The sequence below is a fragment of the Trichechus manatus genome, unplaced genomic scaffold, assembly GCF_000243295.1.
Source record: "Trichechus manatus latirostris isolate Lorelei unplaced genomic scaffold, TriManLat1.0 scaffold00084, whole genome shotgun sequence".
NCBI classification, from domain to species: domain Eukaryota; kingdom Metazoa; phylum Chordata; class Mammalia; order Sirenia; family Trichechidae; genus Trichechus; species Trichechus manatus.
The window spans coordinates 8,203,534-8,228,046 of record NW_004444020.1 but is presented as its reverse complement, the minus strand read 5'-3'; the positions used below and the strand labels follow the sequence as shown (position 1 = coordinate 8,228,046).

At 38.0% G+C, this 24,513-nt stretch overlaps 1 protein-coding gene across 7 annotated transcripts in view; it reads left to right on the top strand.

Annotated features, from left to right (window-relative positions):
* Positions 1–24,513, top strand: part of STAG1 (STAG1 cohesin complex component) — a 552,131-nt gene that overhangs the window by 117,907 nt on the left and 409,711 nt on the right. For 5 of the 7 annotated variants that reach the window (XM_023735981.1, XM_023735988.1, XM_023735987.1 and 2 more), the window contains one exon: positions 12,548–12,687. The gene's annotated coding sequence lies outside the window, so the exon portion shown is untranslated. Of the gene's footprint in view, positions 1–6,014; positions 6,031–6,945; positions 7,451–12,547; positions 12,688–24,513 lie in introns of those variants that run through there. The other 2 variants (XM_023735983.1, XM_023735982.1) reach the window with 2 other exon arrangements.

Here is a 24,513-nt window from a genome sequence, read left to right as displayed (position 1 = left end):
CTGTTGGATGGAGTGCTCTGTATATGTTTATGAGATCAAGTTGTTCGATCGTGGCATTTAGATCTTTCACGTCTTTATCGAGCTTTTTTCTAGATGTTCTGTTCTTCACCAAACGTTGTGTGTTGAAGTAACCTGCTACTATTGTGGAGATGTTTGTTTCACTTTTCAGTGCTGTTAGAGTTTATGTGTTCTGGAATCCTGTCATTGAGTGTGTATTTACTGTGGCTACGTCTTCCTGGTGTATTGGCTCTTTAATCATTATATAGTGTCCTTATACTTTGTGGTGGAGTTAGTTTTAAAGTTTATTTTGTCAGAGATTAATGTTTTACACCTGCCTTTTTAAAAAAGATTTTCTTATTGTACTTTAGATGAAGGTTTACGGAGCAAAGTGTTTCTCATTGAACACTACATGGATTGCTCTATGACAATGGTTAACAGCCCCACGATATGTCAACACTATGTTTTCTCAACCTTGGGTTCCCTATCACCAGTTTTCTTGTTCCCTCCTGCCTTTTAGTCCTTATCGTTGGACTGCTGTGCTTCATTAGTCCCGTTTTATGAGGCTCTCCAGTCCCTGGTGGAACAGTGACCTTCGAGAGCGATTTCACCACTGAGCTAAAAGGGTGTCCAGGGACCATACTCTCGGGATGTCTCTAGTCTGTCAGACCAGTAAATCTGGTCTTTTTTTGGTGAGTTAGAATTGTTTTCTATATCCTTTTCAGCTCTGTCCAGGACCCTCTATTGTGATCTGGGTCAGAGCAGTCGGTGGTAGCTGGGCATCATCTGGTTGTACTGGACTCAGTCTGGTGGAGGCCGTGGTAGCTGTGGTCCATTACTCCTTTGGACTAATCTTTCCCTTGTGTCTTTGGTTTTCTTTATTGTCTCTTGTTCCCAAAGGGGTGAGACCAGTGGAGTGTCTTAGGTGGCTGCTCACAGGCTTTTAAGACCCCAGACGCTACTCACCAAGGTAGAATATAGAACATTTTCTTAATGAGCTGTGTTATGCCAGTTAAGCTAGATGTTCCCCGAGACCATGGTCCCCACAGCCCTCCGCCCAGTAGTTCAGTCCCTCAGGGAGTTTGGAAGTGTCTGTGGAGCTTCCATGACCTTTCCTTGTACAAGTTGTGTTGGCTTTGCCAGTATTGTGTATTGTTATTCTGCACCTAAGTTACCACTTATCTGTTGTCTATTTTGTTGTAATTCCTTTGGTTTTGCGTAGTCCTTAAGAGTTAATTTCTCAGGTTAGTATCTGGCTAGTACAATCCTGTGTCCTATATTCAGTCTGTGGTCTAATGTTGTTCTCATACTGAATGACTCCCTTTAATAAGTCTTGTAAATTTGGTTTTTGTTTAGTTTCTTAATTTCTGTTTATTTGTAAATAATTTGATTTCACCATTATATTTGAACGAGAGTTTTGCAGGATGTATTACTTTTGCCTGGCAATTTTTTCTCTGAAGGTTTTATGTATGTCATCCCATTGCCTTCTTGCCTGTGTGGTTTCTTTCGAATAGTCCAAGGTTTGTCTTATTGTTTCTTCTCTGTATGTGACTTTTTGTTTTTTTTTTTTTGAGCTGCTCTCAGGATTCTTTTCTTTGGTTTTAGAGAGTGTGATTATGATATGCCTTGGTGATTTTGTTTTGGTGTCTATCCCATATGGGGTTCGTTGAACTTCTTAGATGGTCAGCTTTTCATCTTTCATGGTATAGGGGAATTTTTTTGTCAGCAATTCTTCAATGATCCTGTGTTTTCTGTTTTCTCCCGCGTTATGGAACTCTGATCACTTGCAGATTTTTGCTTTTGATTGTATCCCACGTGATTCTCAAGATTTCTTTGTTTTATTTTTTTGTGATTTTTTTCCTCAAACCGAGTTGTATCTAAGTGTTTGTCTTCAATTGTGCTGATCTTGTCTACTGTCATTTCAAACCTGCTTTTCACCCCGTGACATTGTCCATTTCTGAAATCTTGTTTATCTTTTGGATTTCTAATTTTTGTTTTTTGTATGATTTTTAATTGTGAATTTATTTTAGCATCTTGTTACTATATTACTTTTTTGAATTTATTGTTTTGTCTGTACCTGTCATGAAGTTTTTGTTTTTGCTATGAATTTATTATTTTTTTTTGTCTGCTTTTTGCTTCAACTCTTGGATAATTCTGGATATTAGAGACTTGAATCCTCTAACTGTTAGGTTTAATGTCTTTTCTTCTACTGAAAAGTCATTTGGTGTTTTATTTTGGACGTCTGTTGGAACCATCCTGTTTTGTTTTTGTAAATATTTTGATAAGATTGTTTGCTGTCTTTGGGGCATTCAGTGGTTATGTTTCTCATTCAGATTGTAGTTTTTTTTGACCTGTTTTGTTGTTGTATTTGCTTATGTTTCAGCAGTAGGGGTGTGCGTTGTTTGTTGTTTGTTAATCTGTAGGCGCCTATGATACTTTTCACTTCCTTCTCCAATTGACAGGGTCACTCAGGTATGGTACAGCAGTTCACGTCCAGCTGAAGGGGAGTTTCTTGGATGGGTTTGTGGCATGTACCAGGCTGACAGTGCAGACCGGGAATCAGTGCAGGGCAGGTCCCAATATGTCTTGCCTGTGCTGTTTGGGAGTGTGATGTTCAGCGCATGGTGCAGGTAGGCAGGAAGGATGGGGAGGATTGTGATGTGTGGAGCTAAAATGGGTATGGGAAAGATGAGAGGAGAAAGGAGCTGAATGCAAAAACACACACAGAAAAAAGAGTACTTAAAGAGTTTGTTATTGAAGTGGAGAAATGAGAGACTGTGAAATAGGGAAAAACAAAAATGAAACGGGATAAAAGAAAATCTGAATAAGTGGAGAAAACGGAAATGAGGAAATTACAAAAAGGGATAAGAGAGAGATGGAAACAAAACAAAGAAACAACAAAGAAAGCAAAAAACCAAAAAAGAAAGAAAAACGAGAAAATTGAAATGCCCCCAGGGGTGTCCCTCTGCGTCTGCGCAGAGTAAGAGAGTAACTTCCAAGCCGTGAGGTACTGTCCAGCTAGAAGGGGCTCCCAAGCTGAGAAAAGAAAAAGAAAATCAAAACAGAAGAAATAAAAGCAAAAAAAGCTCCGGGGGTCCCACCAGCGTGGCAGCACGGGCTGTGAAGCAGTTTCACAGTCCAGCGGTGTTTCGCAGCTTTTCAGGAAGAAGCAAAGATTGTGCATGGAGCCAAGTATTTGAGAGAATGGAGGGGGTGGTGGTGAGAAATAAGGAAAAGGTCTGTAAAGCAAAAAACAACACCAGCAGCCAACAAAAGGCGCTCAGGGAGCTGGCCAGTGTGGGCGAGTGGAATCCAAGTGACACCAGGGTGAAGCTGTTGCTTCCTGGCGAAGAATCTGTGGGTGTCGGAAGCAGAGGAGTGTAAGTGGGGATGAAGAAGGGTGGGGGGTGGGAAAGTGTATATCGCTGGTTACCGTTTTTTTCTGTCTTCTGGAAGTTCCGCGAAGCTGCTGTCTCATGCTACCTGTTCAGTGATCTCTGATAGGAGTCCAAGATAGTGGATCCGTGCTGTGGTAGTTGATAGGCGACTTGTGCCTGTATCTCTCCTCGCTCTCTGTTCTTGGTCAGTTTCTTATTCCATTCGGTGCTTGGCTGAGGTTTTTCTCTCTTCATTTAAAGCTTAGGGTTTTCGGATTGACATTTGACTCTATTTCACTTAGTTTTTCTGATCTTTGGAGGGAGGTCGTGATGCTTCGGACTATAGTGCCACGTTGCCTGGAAGTCCACACTTGCTATTTTTTGGTTGTTGTTTGCTTGACACATTTTTTCTCATCCTTCGGAGTTTTAGTTTATTTGTGTTTTGGAGTCTAAGACGAGTCTTTTGTAGGCAGCATATAGGCGGATCATGTTTCTTTATCCATTCTGCTTCTCTGTGTCTTTATTAGTGCATTTAGTGTATTTACATTCAGTGTAATTATTGATAGGTACGAGTTTTTTGCTGTCATTTTGATGTATAATTTTTTTTGGTGTTGATACTTTGTTCCACTTAGTTTTCTGTGTTGAGTCATTTTTCTTTACGTATTTTCTTTTCATTGTTGCTGATTTTATGTTTGCTGAGTTTTTTTTTTTTTTCTGTTTTATTTTGATTTGTAAGATTGTTAGTTTTCTTTACGGTTGCTTTAATATTGATTTCTGTTTTTGTAAGTTTAAATCACTGTTATTTCTTTATATCACTTTGATTTTCTCTTTTATATGAAAATTTTATGAGTACATTATTTAGTCTTTTTTTTAAGGTCATTCTTTACATGTTTGATGTTTCTGTTTCCTATTTTCTGTGTTTTAGCTTCGGTTTATTTTTGTTACTTCCCCTTCCGAGTTGATATCTGGTTGGTCTGTCTTGTGTTCTAGTTTTGGGTTGTTATCTGATGTTATGATTTTCTAACAGGAGGATTCCCTTTAGTATTTCTTGTAAGTTTGATTTGGTCTTTACAAATTCCATAACTTCTGTTTATCGGGAAGTGTCTTAATTTCACTACCGTAGATTTCTTTTGCCTCAGTTCTGCTTTTGAGACTTTTTATTGTTTTATTCTGAAATTTTATTGTTAATCTTTCAAATTTTCTTTGCTGTGTCTTTATGGATTCTTGCAAGTTATAAAATTTATCATCGTGCTCTTGTATAACATTGTTTTTCTGTTGTTTTGTGTGTTCCTTGGCTTATTTTGTGTTTTGCCTTATTTCCTTTCTTATGTTTTGATGAACTCTATATATTAATGTTTTGAATTTTATCTCCAATAATTCCAAGAAGTTTTCTTTCTCTGGGAGCGTTCTTGGTTCTTTCTTTTGATTGCTTGTTGAAGCCATCATGATTTGTTGCTTTATGTGATTTGATATTGTCTGTTGTTTGAGTCATTAGTAAATTCTTATATTTGTTTTATATTTATTTGCTTACTGTTCCTTATTTTCTTGTTTTGATATGCCATAATAGGCTGTTTGTGTGAGGTAGTTTGATTCTTGGTTTCTTTGAGGCTCTCTCATTCTGTCACCACTTGGTTAGAGTTGTTACTAGGTATGTGACCCCAGAAGTCTGGTTACTTTTTTTGTGTGGATTCAGCTCAGGTGTCCGGTGTTGGTCACCAAGTATGTGGTGCAGGCTGTCACCTGTAGTCCTAGACCGACGCGCATGGTCGAAGTAGGAACAGGTATCTGTCTGCAGTAGGGGGTCATGTGCTGATCAAAGCAGGGGCTGACGCCTGCCTGAGTGGCTAGGTGGCTAGCATGTTCCTCTTCCCTAGAGCACGTAGGTGGGTGAGTTTTGCAGCCGAGCTTAAGGTACCCAGTGCTGTTGGCTGTAAGAACTGGGAAGCACCACTTGTTCTCGAACCCCTTTCGTGTGTGGGTAGGTGGAGTGGGTAGAGCCATCAATCCTCAGACCCCTGATTTGAGTAGGTGAGGACTTTGCTTAATGGGCAGTGGTATCAAATGTCTAAAATCTGCCATTCCTCCTTAGGTGTTGCAGTTGAAAATAGGTTTCAGGTGTATACCTTGTTGTCATGTGCTAATGAGGACCTAAGTTGTTGAAATGGGCCCTTACAGATCTAGATAGGGGTGAAAGGCATTTAGAATCCGTGGACCCCTTATACTTGTGCCTTGGCAGAGGGACTGTCTCTGCCGTGAGTTCCTGGTTTAGGGGAGCTGGAGGATTATTTTTTCCTGTTTGTTAGTTCCCTTTCCAAACCTGGGAGCATGGCTCAGGGCCTGTGAGGAGTCCTACTTTCGTCCCAGGCGGTGCAGCAGTTGCCGAAGCCAGACCAGAACCTGGAGCAGAGCGGGGAGATTGCAGGTAAATGGGAGAGAGTTCTTCCCAAAGAGGAGAAGGTTTTTTTGATCCGTGCAGTAGGTTAGTGGCTTGTACTTATTTTTTGCCAATTCATTGTTGTTTCTTCCTGGTATTCTGGGGCCTCGAGCAGTACTTCTGCCATTTGGTTCCTTCTGATGTGGGAATCGCGTCCCAAGCGCTACTGCTTACCTTAGCTTGTGTGCACCAGCTGATTTCAGCCTGCAGATTGCCGGCCAGGTCAGGTCTGGCAAATTCTCTTTGCTTCTGAACTGTCTTTCTCCGTTTCAGTCTGACTCCTCAATTTTGTCTTTGATGTTTAGGGCTCCTAGATTGTCATGTTTAATAGATTCACTTGTATTTTAGGATTTGTCTTGTAAGAGGGACCACAGGAAGGATCTGACTGCTCTGTCATCTTGGCTCTGTCTTCCCTTTGGCTGTTGTTTATGGTGGTTTTCTTACTGTGTTTGTTTTGATGTGCAGAAACAATTTTTATGCTATGAAGTCTATAGATTTTATATTGCTTTTATGATGAGAAGGTCCTTATTTTTCCTGAAACTTTTTTCTGTGATTCTTATGTTTTTTTAATTTTTGTGACATTTTCCTGGTTAAACAAGGGTATTTTTATCTTTATTTTTTCTTTGTTCTGAACCACTCATGTAACTTCAGGTGTTAACTTTTTCCTCTGAAGTGGTAAATTTGAAGGATCATGAGGATAAAGATTATTCACCATTCTTTTTTTTTGTGTTTTTCCCTTTTCCTTTAATTCCCACATAAGTTGGAGTATAATGGAGGTATCTCAGGGACCATTGGAGATAAATGGCACGGATGGGTGGATGTGATAAGTGTGCAGAGCTCCAGAGTTTCTGTCCTTCTTAAGTTGGGTCCAAATTTTTTATTTTGGTGGTGTGTGTTTGATTTTCTCTATATAGGTTGTCTGCATAAGATTATTGTTGTAAAAAGATCCTTCTACCACAAAGAGAGAGAGGAACAAGTTTGAAAGCTATACTGATGTAACAAGGGAAATGAGGGCTTAATTGCCAGGTCACAAGTTAGTAAGTATCAGAGGCAAGACAGGAGTAGTCTAGGTTTCCTGGATTCAAGTTCAGTTTTTTCAGTTTCCTATACATTATATGATACTTACTAAATTTGGGTGGTACGTTTCTTAACTGAATGCCCCACTTTGACCTTTCACTTCTAAAATTGATCACATTATCTCTACCCTTATTCCCATTCAAGGAGTGCTTTCTTTTTCAACTCTCGTTTACTTGTTTGTTTTTTAGAAGTTCTGCCACCATTCTCTCAGGTGCCAGGATGGAAATTTGTTACTTTCAGTGGCTCCCTCTTTTTAAACTGCTACATCCATTTCACTGCTAAGAGCAACCAGTTTGTCCTTTGTTTTTTTCTTGAACTCATCTCTTTTATTATTAGTGCCGTGTTTGAGTTCCTTAATATCATCTCCTGCCAGTGCTTTCATAGTAGTTTTGTAATTGGTTTCTTTATATCTAGAGCTTAATGTCTGGTTTTTCCTACACCCTTCTTCAAATAAATACTCGTAAAATAGCTTTTATGATGTCATTCTTCCACGTAATGAAACTTCATTGGGCAAAATAACGTCTTAAGTTCCTTGGACTGTCACTGAAGGCCTTTTACAATTTGGGTAGGTTCTGAAAGTATGTACATACTTAGGTCTATGTGTATATGTAACTTTATAGTAAAGTGTTCATATCTAACAAGTTGTATTTGGGTCTATACAGATCTTAAACACAACAAAAAAAAGTTTTGTAGTTCTTTCTTATTGGATATGTAATATGTGTTAAAAACAAGGAATAAAGGTGCCTGTGATTTCAGTGTTTAGAAATAATCATTAGTCGAATTTTTAAAAAAGAACTTCAGAAGAGTTGGTGATTGTTTTATATCTGTCTTTCTTGTTTTAGTCACTTTACATGTGGTTATCTTTATTTTTGTATTGTTATTGTGAATGGGAGCTTTATTTTCTGTTCTTTTTAATTATTATTATTGTTTTTTTGTATAAAAATAAGCTATTCATTTTTCTATGTTTAGTTTATTATTGACTGCCTTACTAAAATCTTAAGAAACTCTGGTGGCATAGTTGTTAAGAGCTACAGCTGTTAATCAAAAGGTCGGTTGTTCGAATCCAGCAGGGGCTCCTTGGAAACTCTATGGGACAGTTCTACTCTGTCGCATAGGGTTACTAGGAGTCAAAATCGACTCGATGGCCATCGGTTTGGTTTTTTTTGGTTACTGGAATCTTAGTAACTTGAACTTTTTCAGTTTAATGAAATGGTGAATAGAATGTCTAAGGAGAGAAAGTAGAATAAGCAAAGGAATTGCAACATGAAACAGAGTGGTGTTTGTAGTGAAATAAGTAGATTGGAATTACAAAATAAATAAATTACGACATCAGGAAGAGATTGGAGGTGAGGCTAGGGAGAAGCCAGGTTAAGAATTTTACTTAATATTCTTAGAAACTTAAGTCTTATTCTAGAAGTGATAGAGACCTATTTGAAAGATTTTAAGCAGAGATCTGGAGTGATCACATTACTATTGCAAATAAATCAGTCTGGCTGTAAGATGAGGGATTGAATTGAGACAAACAAAAAGACTAGCAAACTGTTGAAATATTTGGGGAGGGCAGTGATGGCCTTTGTTAGGGCAGTGTAAGTAGGATTAGAAAAGGAGGTGTCAAGACTGATTTCAGGTTTTTTAATTTTTAGTTTGAGTCATGTCTTCATCTCTGTGTGTGTGTGTGTGTGTATGTATGTTTTGTGTCTTAAAGTCGATTCCGACTCATAGCAATCCTTCATTATTTAGTGCATCCATAATGGCAGTACCATAAGTGGGTGGCTTTAACATAAGTGACTAGGTCATTCCGTTAGTTGAAATATGTAGTGTGGAGGAAAAAACAATTTTAAAATAAAATTAAATTCATTTAGTTTTGGAAGGACGAGAGGTCTGGTACTGTTGAGAAAAGAAACTCAGTTCTAGAATGTCACAATTTAGGTCACAATGTTGCACATAAGAAAATGTGTACAGGAAACAGTAGTAAAACTAGAATCTGAAAGATTTTGGAATCATCCAAATACTTGAGCATTGTTAGTCTCTTTTACTACCAACATACCTAAAGAATGTATCACATTCTATCAGTAAAAGCAGTTCACTGTTCCATGAGGCCAAGAGTTGTAGAATGTTTTGGGGGAATGGAGGGAGCTACTCCTGGAACCCAGGTGACACCTGATACCTGTGGTGATTAAAAACCATGGTCTACTTGAAAAAAATACTGTAGTGTAACCATCTATAGTGTTGTTATTAAATATTTTATTAAGGAAAAATTCAGCTATATACAAAACATGATTGTATAGTGATAGCTTCTCTGTACATATTACTCAGCTTCAGCACTTTTTAACTCACGGCTAATATTGTTTCATTTGAACCTCTGCCTACTTTCTTCTGCCCTGTATTTATTTGAAGCAAATCTCTGACGTATTATTTCATTTGCAAACATTTTAGTATGCATCTGTAAAAGGTAACAACTCTTTAAAAAACAGTAAAAGCATCAGTAATAATTCCTTAATATAAAGTTGTTTCCTAATGATTTTTTCAAAAGAGTAGTTTCGGAGGAGAATTAGGACTATAACAAATTGTTTTGATTTTTTTTTTTTTTTTTAAGTAGAGTAGGAAATGAGAAGCTAGGAGGTGGAAGCAATGAATATAAGCTGCTTTGCTAGGAAGTAAAAGAGGAATGTGGTACTTACAGAGGATAGGGAGTTACATTCTTCATATGTTTTAAGTGATGAAGGGACACTTGAGTGGTGTGTAGGCTTAGAGAAAAAACTAGTAGAGAATAATACATAGATATAGGAGGTGGTGGAGTAAGAACAAGAAGGTTGTCTTATTTTCTGGGATAGTATTGAAGGACCAAGAACGAATGAGGGCAAGGCAAAAAGTTGAATAGTTCATGACTAATGATCTCAATTTTTTTATTGATGTTTAACAAGATTAAATTATGTTCTGAAGTGTGGGGGTTGCTCAGAGGAAGGGGTCTTAAAATTACTGAAAACTTGGAATTAGTTTTTAAGAAGAATGAGAGAGGGAGCCCACCACGGACGAATAAAAAGATTGCTTGGTGGGATTAAGATACCACCTTAAACTGGATACCAAAACTTGTAGTGGTATCAGTTTTCATGGCTCTGTGATCCTTTTTCCAACACTGCTCAATAGCTTGGATGTGTTAAGAGGAGAAAATCATTTGTAGGAATATTTTTGGCTTGGGTCTTTGCTTGGCAGGTCCTACAGAAGAACTGGAGGTAGAAAGTATTGGTGAGGAAATGGTTTAGGTGATCATTTATGTGCAGGCTTACTACAGAAGTCGGGTGAGAAAGGGACAGATAAACAACGAGGGCAGTAAGTGCCAGGCTGTGTGTTTGAAATTAAGCAGTAGGTAAAAGGATAGTGTGGGTACAAAGGAGCTGGGAGTATTGGAAGATTGATCAGATTGGCTAAGTGTTTGGCTGTGGAAATTGGTAGCTAAAGTTCAAGGGCAGTGTGTGAAGGTCTTTGGAATTGAATAGGTCCTGGAACTGTGAGACTTGGGTTTTAGATATAAAAATTTGTTTATGGTGGTAAGACATGTGCTAGAGCAGAAATTGGAGCAAAATGTAAACATATTCAGTGAATGTGGGGAGTGATGGTAGATGGTCAGGAAGTGGGTAGATGGGGAGAGATTAGAATGGGGTATACATGTGTGGAAGAGTCCCTGCATAGTGCCTACAACTAACGCAATAGCAGCTAACCTAAAGATTGGCAGTTTGAGTCTACCCAGAGGCACCTTCGTAAAAATGAGTCATTGAAAACCGTATGGAGCACAGTTCTACTCTGACGTGCATACGGTTGCCATGAGTCTGAATCAATTCGACAATAGCTGGTTTTTATACATGTGTGTGGTAAGGGAGGCTGGTTTGAGGCATTGGGTAACTGGTAGTAGGTAAAGATAATTCAGGTATCTGCAGAGTGTCAAAGAATATTTCTCTTACTTTTCAGCTGTGTTCCAGATAAAAAATATCTAGAGATGTTTCTGTACAAAGGTGTGCAAGATCTTGTCTTTATGCATAAAGCTCAAAATAGTCATTCGTGTGTGTGTGTGTGTATGATAATACTCATGGAAGCAACAGTCAAGAAATCAAAAGATGTGTTGCATTGGGCAAGTTAGCTGCAAAAAACCTCTTTAAAGTGTTTAAAACAAAATTTGTCACTTTGAGGACCAAGATGTGTCTGACCCAAGCCGTGGTGTTTTCTATTACCTCATATGCCTGTGAAAGCTAGGCAATGAATAAGGAAGACCGAATAAGAATTGATGCCTTTGAATTGTGGTGTTGGCGAAGAATTTTGAATATACCATGGACTGCCAAAAGAATGAACAAATTTGTTTTGGAAGAAGTACAACCAGAATGCTTCTTAGAAACAAGGATGGCAAGACTACATCTTACATACTTTGGACACGTTGTCAGGATGAATCAGTCTCTGGAGAAGGACATCAGAGGTAGAGGGTCAGGGAAAAAGAAGACGACCCTCAAGGAGATGGATTGACACAGTGCCTGCAACAGTGGGCTCAAGCATAACGATTGTGAATATGGCGCAGGACTGGGCAGCGTTTGGTGCTGTGGTGCATAGGGTTGCTATGAGTTGGAACCAACTCGACAGCATCTAACAACAACGTGTGTGTATGTGCGTGTATACACCCATTGCCCTGGAGTCTATTCTGACTCATAGCAACCCTGTAGGACAGAGTAGAACTGCCCCATAGGGGTTCCAAGGAGTGGCTGGTGAATTCAAAATGCCGACCCTTGGGTTAGCAGCTGATCTCTTAACCACTGCGCCACCAGGCTCCATACACACACATGTATATATGTATATACCAGATATGTATGTATATATACATGTGTGTATACCATATATATCATATATACACAAGGTAAACAAGGCAGTTTTGTAAATAGGTACTATGAATGGCATAGGAATAAATGCTCTAGGAAACCCTTGGGAAAAAAGTATATCAGTGAATGAAACATGAAATGTTAGGATATCTAGAAATAAGGAAGCAGAGGGTAGTCATGTGGGGAAGTGCAGGTGGCAGGTGATGTGAGCAGGGACATTTGGGGCTGAAGGGAACAATTTAGCATTTTTCCTAGAATAGAGCATGGCTGGGGGAAATGAAAGATAATTAGCACTGAAACATTTCGTATCTTCAGCTTTTTCACTGAGTTCTTCCAACTGAAATGCAACTCTCTGTAAGATATTCATTTTAGATATTTTGGCGGTGGGGAGATAGAAGGTGTCAATCTGAGCAGTGACATCAAAGGAAATTTTAGTATAATTTAGGTTTGTCATCTAATATGCTTAAATATTTTGAGACATAAAGTGAAAATCAGTTGTCCCAGATACTTATACATAGAATCATTCATATGTTACAGGTTCTGATCAGTAGAGGTTTTGCTGTAGTCTTTAGAGTGGCTAATGTTTAATAAAGGAACTTGACAGAAATACTGCATGTTTATAAGAATTGAGACATAAGGACTAAATCCCGTAAGCTGGTAATTAAATATAATAGCCTGAGTAAACCTCATTTCTGTGTTAAGCTGTATGTAACTACATCAGTGATTATATTCTAAAATTTTTTAGTTAGTATAATAATTTTTGCTCCTTCACTAATTCCTTGGATTTTTATATCACATTGAAGGTGGTGTGCTTGGCGGTGGGAAACTTCGAAAGAAATAAAGAGGAGAAACCTGATCAGAGGCATCCCCGGAGTATATTTAATCAAGATGATTGCCTTGGGCTGCTGGCAGGCATGGTGCTCCAGTGAGCAGTGATGAAAGGGTATGATTATGATTGTACTGAGACTTTTATACATATGTTTCACTTAACATTCTGTTCCACCCCCAATTTCACAATCAATGGGATTCTGAAAAGGCTTCTGTTGGGGATTAGTCTGGTTTGTTCTTTAACCTCCTCTAAATTATTTTCCCCCAAGTTTATTTTTTCTTAACTGTGGAGCATAGTATTTATTTAGTAGTAAATATGCAACTGTATAATAATCACTGCAGTTTTGTAATGTAACAGTACATTATCTTGATTTAGCCTTCTTTTAACTAAGTTAATGTCCTGTTTTACGTAAGTCCTTCAGAAACCCGTGGTCTGTGATCAGCAAATTCCTTCATGGTGTGATTGCGGATTATGAAAATTTAAATTATCCAAAATCGAAATAGTACGATATAAAATTGAGTTTCTCACTTTATGTCTGAAATTTGACATAGTGAGACTCTCTTTAAAAAGTTCTTTAAGAGTCACATAATTTCAAAGTTGGTAAGCCTAATAAATTCTAAGCTGTCTGCATGTTTGCCACATGGTCATATCACTTAAGTAAGTAAACAAATACCTCCCTACATTGTGAAGAGTAGTCACTTTGCTCCAGCCTCCTGCCTTGGCCATGGCTGTTGTACGTGCTTCAAGTCTTACCTCAAATGTCACTACTTGGAGAGTCTTTATAAGACCATTTCTCATAATCTGAAATTGTCTTATCTATTTCTACAAACTAGAGATATCATCTTCTTAAAAACAGGTATTTTGTATAATTTATTTACTACTCTCTCTCTTTTCAATTGTTGTAGTTTAAATGAAGTTTACATTTCAAGCTAGTCTTCTTCCACTCTCTCTTTAGTAGTTGTTTAGAATGGTGCTTGTCTTAGTAATCTAATGCTGCTATAACAGAAAAATACCACAAATGGATGTCTTTAACAAAGAGAAATTGTTTTTCTCAGAAGTCCGAATTCAGGATGCCAGCTCTAGGGAAAGGTTTTCTCTTCTCTCGGCTCTTGAGGAAGGTTCTCGTGTCTTTCAAGCTTCTGTTTCTCGGTGATCTTGATATGGCTTGACACCTATCTTCCGCCATCTCTGCTTGCTTGATCCTTGCATAATTTGCTCTTTTATGTATCAAAAAATGATTGATTTAAGATATACCCTATACTAATACTGCCTCATTAACATAACAAAGAAAACCCATTCTGAAACAGGATTATAACCACAGCAATAGACGTTAGGATTTATGAAACATTTTTGAGGGACACAGTTCAATCCATAACAGTGCCTAACATAGAGGAGTTGCTCGCTAACATTTCTTGAAATGATGTTGAATATGTCAAAGACAAGAGTCTCTAGATCTCGAATCAGGCAAGAATCAGAGGGTTTATTGAGCATTCAAACGAACATTCGAATGCGGAGCTGCCAGTCCACCAATCTGAAATTTAGTGAGTCTGAAGAGGGAATTTCAGGAGGGTGCGGATTTAGGGTAGCCTCAGTAATTAACAGAGCATAATTCTGATCGGTGTGTGCTTGATAAGGGAAGTTAGAGGTGGGATGTTCTAACTCAGTTTACTTTTTGTGGTCATAAGATGCTTATATATTTTCCAGAATAGACTGTAAAAATATCTTGCTTGAGGTGAAATATTTCCTGGGGATATCTAGTACTAGGGCTTGCAGTAAGCATTTGGATGAAGACTGCTTCCTTGCATACATTCTTTTCCACATTTTGACTCGACCATGGAGAAAAAATTTTCTTAGCTACCCATGGCTGCCAGCTGGATAAGGGACCTAAAGGCCAATTTTTCTGAATACAGGAGAGACATGGTTTTACTTCAGCCAGTTTACTTAGGTCAAAGGCTCAGTAGAGACTTTTTCCTTCCGGGTAAGTAACCTGTAAACAATATGTTGATGGAATAAGTAGAAGACAATTGATTAAAACTGCAAAATATAAGCATAAAACATAAAAGAATTTGTTTATTATGGCTTCTTAATTGTTTTTTAGGTGAAAGTTTACAAATTAGTTTCTGTTTAAACAGTTAATACACATATTGTTTTGTGACGTTAGTTGACAACCCTGCAATGTGTCAGCACTGCTCTTTTCCACTTGGGTTCATTGTTTCGATTTGTCCTGCTTCCCTGTTCTTCCTGCCTTCCTGTGTTTGCTTTTGGGCTGGCATGCACATCAGTCTCATATTCATGATTGAACTACAAAGCACGTTCTTCACGTGTGTTGTTTTACAGATCCGTCTAATCTTTGAAGAGTCAACTTTGGGAGTGACTTCAGTACTGAGTTAAAATGGTGTCCGAGAGCCATGCTCTCGGGGTTTCTCCAGTCTCTGCCAGACCAGTAGGTCTGATCTTTTTTTGTGAGTTAGATTTTATTCTACATTTTTCTCCCACTCTGTCTGGGATCCTCCATTGTGATCCCTGTGAGAGAAATCAGTAGTGGTAGCCGGGCACTATCTAGTTGTGCTGGAGTCAGTCTGGTGGAGGCTGTGGTAGTCATGGTCCATTTAGTTCTTTGGACTAATCTTTCCCTTGTGTCTTTGGTTTTTTTCATTCTCCCTTGCTCCAGATGGGTGAGACTAGTGGAGTAACATAGATGGCCTCTCACAAGCTTTTAAGACCCCAGACGCTACTCACCAAAGTAGAATGTAGAACATTTTTATGAACAGTTATGCCAGTTGACCTAGATGTTCCCTGAGACCATAGTCCCCACAGCCCTCAGCCCAGTAAGTTGGTCCCTCAGGGAATTTGGATGTGTCTATGAAGCTTCCATGACCTTGCCTTGGACGAGTTGTGCTGGCTTCCCACGTATTGTGTACTGTCTGACACTTCACCAAAGTTACCATTTATCTACTGTCTATTTAGTGTTTTTCCATCCCCACCCGTTCCTTCCCTCCTAACCATCAAAGATTGTTTTTTTGTGTGTAAATCTTTTCAGGTATTTTTATAGTAGTGATCTTGTACAATATTTGTCCTTTTCTGATTGACTTATTTCACTCAGCATAGTGCCCTCCAGATTTGTCTATGTTGTGAGATGCTTCACAGATTCATCTTTGTTCTTCATTGTTGCATAGTACTCCATAGTGTTTATGTACCATAATTTATCCATTCATCTGTTGATGGGCATCTAGGTTATTTCCATCTTTCTGCTTAGTGAACAGTGTTGCCGTGAACATGCGTGTGCATATGTCTATTCGTGTGATGGCTCTTATTTCCTTGGGATGTATTTCTAGGGGTGAGATTGCTGAATCATATGGTATTTCTGTTTCTAGCTTTCTGAGGAAGCATCGTATTGTTTTCCAAAATGGTTGTACCATTGTGCATTCCCACCAGAAGTGCATAAGAGTTCCAGTCTCCCCGCAGCCTCTTCAGTATTTCTTATTTTCTGTTTTTTTGGTTTGTGCCAGTAATGCTGGGGTGAGATGGTATCTCATTGTGGTTTTGATTTGTATTTCTCTAATGACTGGTGTTTGTGAGCATTTCCTCACGTTTCTGATAGCTGCTTGAATGTCTTGTTTTGTGAAGTGTGTGCTCATTTCCTTTGCCCGTTTTTTAGTTGAATTATTTGTCTTTGTGTTGTAGAGGTGTTGGATTTTCCTGTAGATTTTAGAGATTAGACCTTAGTCAGATTTGTCATAGCCAAAATTTTTCCCCATGTGTAGGTTCTCTTTTTAGTCTTTTGGTGAAGTCTTTTGATAAGCGTGTTTAATTTTTAGAAGATGCCAGTTATTTAGCTTCTTTACTGTAGTTTGTGTGTTGTTATTGTTTGTAACCTGTTAATGCTGTGCATTAGGGCCTCTAGCGTTGATCCTGTTTTTTCTTCTATGGTCTTTATAGATTTTGGTTTTATATTTAGGTCTTTGATTCATTTTGAATTAGTTTTTGTGTATGGTGTGTGGTATGGGTCTTGTTTCATTTTTTTGCAGATCGACATCCATTTTTGACAGCAGCATTTGTTAAAAAGACTGTCTTTTCCCCCATTTGATGGAATTTGGGCCCTTGTTGAGTATCAGTGACCATAGGTGGATGGATTTACATCTGGATTCTCAGTTCTGTTCCATTGGTTAGCGTATCTGTGAATGTACTAGTACCAAGCTGTTTTGACTACTGTAGTTGTATAGTAGGTTCCAAGGTCAGGTAGTGCGAGTCATCCTACTTTATTCTTCGTCAGTAGTGCTTTGCTTATCCGGGGCCACTTCATTTCAGTATAAGGTTTTATATATATATATATATAAAATGATTAGTTTTTCCATCTCTTCAAAGAATGCTGTTAGTATTTAGATCAGGATTGCATTATATTTTTAGATTGTTTCGAGTAGAATTGACATTTTCACAATGTTGACTCTACCTATCGATTGGCATGGTATGTTTTTCCGTTTATATAGATCTTTTGGTTTCTCGTAGTAGTGTTTTGTAGGTTTCCTTTGTATAGGTCTTGTACCTTCCTGGTTAGATTTATTCCTAGGTATTTTATTTTTTTAGGGGCTGTTATAAATGGTAAAAGAATGTTTTCTTCTGTGTTTAAACTTTTTCTTGAGTTCTTACAGTAGTGGTGTCATAAAATATTTGTCTTTTTGTGACTGACTCCACATAATGCCTTCCCGATTCGTGCATGTTGTGAGACGTTTCCTGGATTCATCACTGTTCTTTAGTGTTCCGTAGTGTCTTGTCGTTTGTATGTACCATAATTTGTTTATCCATTTTTCTGTTGATGGGCACCTAGGTTGTTTCCATCTTTTTGCTATCGTGAACAGTGTTGCAGTGAACATGGGTGAGCATATATCTATTTGTGTGACGGCTCGTTTCTCTAGGATATATTCCAAGGAGTGGGATTGCTGGATTGTATGGAACTTCTGTTTCTAGCTTTTTAAGGAAGTGCCGCATCTATTTCCAAAGTGGTTACACCATTTTACAGTCTTACTGTAGGTATTCAGTCTTTCCACAGGCTCTCCAATATTTATTATTTTGTGTTTTTTGGATTAGTGCCAGTCTTGATGGGATGAGATGGTATCTCGTTATAGTTTTGATTCGCGTTTCGCTAATGGCTAATGCTTGTGAGCATTTTTTCATGTATCTGTTAGGTGCCTGAATGTTTTCTTTTGTGAAGTGTCTGTTCATATACTTTGCCCGTTTTTTTAAAATGGGTTATTTGTTTTTTTGTTGTTGAAGTTTTGCAGTATCTTGTAGATTTTAAAGATTAGACCCTTATTGGATATATTGTAGCCAGATTTCTTTCCCAGTCTGTAAGTTGTCTTTTTACTCTTTTGTTGAAGTTTTTTTTTTTTTTATATTTTATTGTACTTCAGGTGAAGGCTTACAGAACAAATCGTTTCTCATGAAACAGTAGTACACATGTTGTTTTATGACATTGGTTAACAACCCCACAACGTATTAACTCTCTAAATTCTCAACCTTTTTTTTTGGGTGAAAATACACATAGCCAAAGATACACTGTTTCAAAAATTTCTGCATACACAGTTCAGTGACATTGAGTACGCTCTTCCAATTGTGCTGTTATTCTTGTTGAAGTTTTTTGATGAACATAAGTGTTTGATTTTTAGGAGCACTGAGTTATCTAGTTTCTCTTCTGGTGTTTGTGCATTGTTAGTAATGGTTTGTAGTCTGTTTATGCCATGTGTTAAGGCTCCCAGCGTTGTGCCTGGTTTTTTGTCCATGATCTTAATCGTTTTAGATTTTATATTTAGGGTTTGATCCATTTTGAGTTAGTTTTTCTACATGGTGTGAGATATGGGTCTTGTTTCATTGTTTTGCAGATGGCTATCCAGTTGTGTCAGTACCATTTGTTATAGAGACTGTCTCTTCCTCCAATTAATGGACTTTGGGCCTTTTATCAAATATCAGCTGCTCATGGGTGGATGAATTTATGTCTGGATTCTCAATTCTGTTCCACTGGTCTAAATATCTGTTGTGCCAGTACCAAGCTGTTTTGAGTATCGTGGAGGTATAATAGGTTCTAAAATAAGGTAGTGTGAGACCTCCCACTTTGTTCTTCTTCAGTAATGCTTTGCTTGTCTGGGGCCCTCTCCCTTTCCATAAGGAGTTGGTGATTTTTTTCTTCATGTTGTTAAAAAATGTCATTGGAATTTGGATTGCAATTGCATTTTATCTGTATATCGCTTTGGGTAGAGTTGACATTCTCACAGTGTTCAGTCGTTTCCATGAGCAAGGTATATTTTTCCACTTATATAGATCTCATTTGGTTTCTTGTAGTTTTCTACATATAGGTCTTTTGCGTCTCTGGGTAGGCTTACTCTTCAGTATTTTATCTTCTTGGGGCCTGTTGTAATGGTATTGATTTGGTGATTTCCTTTTTGAAGTTGTCTTTGTTGGTGTAGAGGAATCCAACTGATTTTTGTATGTTTATCTTGTATCGTGCTACTTTGCTGAAATCTTCTATTCGTTACGATAGTTTTCTTGTGAATTCTTTGGGGTTTTTTGTGTATAAATTCATATCATCTGTGAATAGGGATGCTTTTACTTATTCCTTACCAATTAGGATGCTGTTTATTTTGTTTTCTTGCTTATTTCTCTAGGTAGGACCTCCAGCACAGTGTTGAATACAAGTGGTGATAAAAGGGCATCCTTGTGTGGTTCTTGTTCTCAGGGGGAATGCTTTCAAAGTCTCTCCATTTAGGATTATGTTGGCTCTTAGCTTTGTGTAAATGTCCTTAATTATGTTGAGGAATTTCCCTTCTGTTCCTATTTTGTTGAGAGTTTTTATCAGGAATGGGTGTTGGACTTTGTGAAATGCCTTTTTTGCATCAATTGATAAGATCATGTGGTTTTTATCTTTTGTTCTATTTATGCGATGGGTTATTACATTGTTCTAATGTTGAACCATCCTTGTGTACTTGGTATGAATTCCTCTTGGTTAGGATTTTTTTTTTTTTTTTTTGGGGGGATATTGTTGTATTTTATTGGTTAGAATTTTGTTGAGTTTTGCATGTGTGTTCCTGAGGGAATATTGGTCTGTAGTTTTCTTGTTTTGTGGCGTTTTTGCCTGGCTTTGGTGTCAGGGTTCTGCTGGCTTCATAGAATGAGTTCCAGAGTATTCCATCTTTTTCTATGCTGTGAAATACTTGTAGTAGTACTTGTGTTAACTCGTCTGTGAAAGTTTAGTAGAATTCTCCAGTGAAGCCATCATTGTCAGGCTTTTTTTGTTGGGAGTTTTTTTAAATTAGTTCTTTAGTTTTTTCTTTTGTTATGGTTTATTTAGTTCTACGTTGGTCTGTGTTAGTTTCAGTAGGTAGTGTGTTTCTAGAAATTTACCCATTTCCTTTAAATTTTTTTTAATTTGTTGGGAGTATAATTTTTTGTTGTACTCTGTTATGATCATTTTTATTTTATTTTGGTCTGCTGTGATATTGCCCATCTCTCATTTCCTATTGAGGTTATTTGCTTCCTCTCTTGTTTTTCTTTTGTCAGTTTGTCATCTTTATTGAGCTTCTCTCTAGATGTTCTGTTTTTCACCAAAAGTGGTGTGTTGAAGTGTCCTACTGTTGTGGAGCTGTGTATTTCTCTTTTCACTGTTGTTAGAGTTTTATGTATTTTAGAGCCCTGTAGTTGGCTGTGTATATGTTTATTATGGTTATGTCTTCCGGTTGTATTGATCCTTTAATCATTATATAGTGTCTTTCCTTATCCTTTGTGGTGAATTTTGCTTTAAAGTTTATTTTGTCAGAGATTAATGTTGCGACTCCTGCTCTTTTTTGATTGTTGTTTGCTAGATATATGTTTTTCCATCTCTTGAGTTTTAGTTTATGTCTTTGAGTCTAAGATGTATGTCTCGTAGGGAGCATATAGACAGTTTGTATTTTTTTTACCCATTTCCTACTCTGTCTCTTTATTCGTGCGTTTAGTGCATTTACGTTGAACATAATTATTGATAGGTATGAGTTTAGTGCTGCCATTTTGATGCCTTTTTTTTTTTTTTGTGGTATTGATAGTTTCTTTGCTCCACTCGATTTTCTGTGCTGAGTCGTTTTTATTATTTTTTTCATCTTTTTCATTGTTAGGTGCATTTATTCCATTTACATTCAGTGTAATTATTGTTAGATAATGAAATTTGTGCTGTTGTTTTGATTTTTTTTGTGATGTTGACATTTTCTTTGTTCCATTTAATTTTCTGTTCTGAGCTGTTTTTATTTTCTTTTCATCTTTTTCGTTATTGTTGATTTTGTATTTGCTGAGTCTTCATATTTTTCTTTTGATTTTGATGGGTAGGTTTGTTAATTTCTTTTGTTGTTCCCTTAAAATTTGCCTCTAATTTTGTTAGTTTAAATTAATCTTATATTTTTGGATAGCGCATTAATTACTTCTTGATATTAAAGTTCCATGACTCGCTATTTAGTTTCTCCTTTTTGTGTTAATGTTATTGTCTTTTACATATTGATTTCTCTGTTTTTCTGTTTTCAGTCTTTTAGGTTTGACTTATTTTTGTGACTTCTTTGTCTGGGTTGATATGTGTTTGTCCTGTTCTTTATTCCTGTCTTGGGTTGTTATCTAATGTTGGTTCTCTAGCTGGAGGACTCCTTTAGTGTATATATATGTCAACTCATTGCCATCTTGCCTACATCATTTCTGCTGAGTAGTCAGAGTTTAGTCTTATTGATTGCTTTTGTAGATGACTTTTTGCTTATTCTTAGCTACTCCTAAAATTCTCTCTTTATCTTTTGTTTTGGCAAGTTTTACTATAACGTGTCTTGATGACTCGTTTGGGATCTACCCTGTGTGTGGTTTGATGAGTCTCTTGAATAGCCATTTCTTGTCTTTCACGATATCATGAGCGTTTTCTGGCAGGAAATCTTCAGTAGTTCTCTCTGTATTTTCTATTATCCCCCCATGTTTTGGTGCTCCAGTCTCTTGTACCTTATTCTTCTTGATACTGTCTCACATAATTCTTAGAGGTTTTTCATGGTTTTAAATTGTTTTATTGTATTTGTCTCAAGTAAATTGGTATCAGGTGTTTTATTTTCAGTCTCACTAATTCTGACTTCATTGCCTCAATTCTGCTCCTGTGACTTCCTATTCAGTTGTCCAATCTGAATTTTTATTTTTAATCTTTTGGATTTCCATTTCATGTCTCTGTATTCTAGCAGCCTGTTAAATTTGTCATTCTGGTCTTGTGTAGCTTTCCTGAATTCATCTATTGCTTTGTGTGTTCCCTGGCTTGGTCTGTGTTTTTCCTGATTTTCTTCCTGATATTTTGAATAGCTTTGTTTATTCTTTGAAATTCTACCTTTGATAATTCAGAAACCTTTTCTTTTTCTGGAAGGTTTGTTCGTTCTTTGTGTTGGTCACTTGCTAGAGGCATCCTGATCTGCCTCTTTATGTAATTTGATATTGACTCTTGTCTCCAAACCATCAATAATTTGTTATATTTTTTGTATGTGTGCTTAATGTGTCCTGGTTTTTTGTGTTCTTTTGTTTTCCTATGGCCAAATAGGCTGGGCTTCATTTATTATTGATGTGTTTGAAACTCTCACATCCTGTCACTAGGTGGTAGAACTGCTGCTAGGTGTGTAGGACCAGGAGTACATTGACTTTTCTTATGTGAATTAGCTTAGGTGTCCAGGTCATCGGTTCACAAGTGTGTGATACAGATTCTCAGTTACAGACTTAGACGGACAGGGCTACATATGGGTGATTGGAGCAGGCCCAGGTATCTGGCTGCATTAGGGGGCTGTGTGCTGCGCAAAGTAGGGGGCTGATGGCTTCCCCTGCGTGCCTCTACAGCGCATAGGTGGGTGGATTTTGCAGCCTGGCTTTGGCCACCCGGTGCTGTTGGCTGTAGGGACTGGAGGCACCACTTTTCTCAAACTCCAGTCGTAGGTGGCTGGGTGGAATGGGTGAAACCGCCAGTCTTCATGCTGTTGATGTGGACCTGTAAGGACCCTGCTTAATGGGCAGGGCTGTGTCAAGTGTCACAGATCTGCCACTCCTCCTTGGATGTTGCTGTTGAAAATAGATTTGAGGTATATACCCCGTTGTTCTTTACTAATAAGGGCCTCTGCTGTTGAATCGGCCCACACAGATCTAGGCAGGGGTGAAAAGTGATCGAAGTCCATGGACCCCTTATGCTTAGGCAAAAGGGCAGTGCATGCCCTGAGTTCCCGGCTTAGGGGGTGTTGTGATTTTTGGTGAGACTGGTTTTTGCCCGGTTAGCCCTGAGCACCTGTCTTAGCAGAGTTGGTGGTTTCTCTCATTTGTTTTTTCCCTAATGCTGTGAGACTGGTTTGAGTGTGATAATTCCTTTTTCCAGCCTAGGAGGTGTGGCAGTTGTTGAATACTGCTGGACTGGTATCAGAGCAGAGCGAGGCTGGGAAGGGTAAGGGGAAAAGAGGCACTTCTCCACTATGCAAATCTCAGAGGGGAAGGGGTTATTTTGTTCCCGTGGGGTAAGTTAAATGTTTGCGCTTAACTTTTGGAGATCCAGCACCTCTTTCCCCTAGCTTCGGAGGCTTGTGCAGACTCTGCACCGGCTGATCTCTCCTGACCTTGTAAAACGCGCCCCGAATGCTACTATTTGCCTCAGCCTGCATGTGCCAGCCCGCCAGGTGCCGGTAGCTGAAGTCTGGCACTTCTTCACTGCCTCTTCCTCCCCTTGCTGCTGAGTCCTACTTCTCAATTTTGTCTTTGATGTTCCGGGGTCCTAGATGGTCATATATGATCAGCTCACTTGTTTTTTCGTGTCTTTGTTGTTAGAGGGACCACAGGAAGCAGCTGACTATTCCACCGTCTTGGCTTCGCTTCCACAGATTTCTCATGAAGCAAGTGGGAACATATAAATTCTTGTACTTTTGATAGACATCTATCAGTTTTCTATTTGCAAGCATTGTTTCATAATCCAGTACAGGATAATTTAGTATAAAACTGAAAACCAAACCCATTGCTGTTGATTCCATTCCGACTCATAGCCACCCTGTGGGAACGAGTAGAACTGTTCCATAGGGTTTTGAATGAGCGGCTGGTGGATATGAACTGCTAGCCTTTTAATTAGTAGCTGAGCCCTTAACCATTGTACGACCAGGGCTCCTTCCCTTGAGTTTCTTGTTTACTTGTTAGCTAATTTAAAGGCTGATAACATTTGCTAGTGTTCTTTAAATTTAAAGCAGTCCATCAATAACTTTATGTTTTGATCAGTTAGTTGTGTGTTTTAATATGGTTTTCAGGTAATTTTGGAGAGCTTGATAGCTTTTTAATTTTTTCCCTTAAAAGTAAGATGATAATACCTATCCAAATGCTTTCTTAAATTTTAATTGAGTTGGATTAATAATAATAATAGAGATTTGAATGAATGTCTTGACTTTCTACCACAAATCCATACATCAAATCCTTATGGACCTTGAACTTTCATTGTTTCTAACATGCTGTGATCTTTATCTAGTAGTTCATGTCAGATTTTTTTATCTTGTCTTTACTTTTCATTTATAGTTTTCCTCCTGTTTGTTAGATTTGTTGTTTTGCATCCAACATTTGATTCTGATTCCTTATCAAGGGTCTTGTGTGTCCCATTTATGCTTTCAGGTTTTTCTTCTTTTCAGAATGCACCTACCCTAGTTGGACTTTTGAAACTAAACTCATAACCCTGGCCAGATGACAGTATTCATCTTCAAGAAGCTACCAGAGTCAAGCTTGCCACATAATTGACTTTCTTTTGTAGCTACAACATTTTATGATTTTCCAGAGATGAAAAATTTGTTAATTTAAAGGGTTATTAATTTAAATGGCTCTGTAACTGCTAATCAAAAGGTTGGAGGTTTAACCCACCCAGTGGTTCTGCAGAATTAAGATCTGGTGGTCTGCTTCCATAAAGAT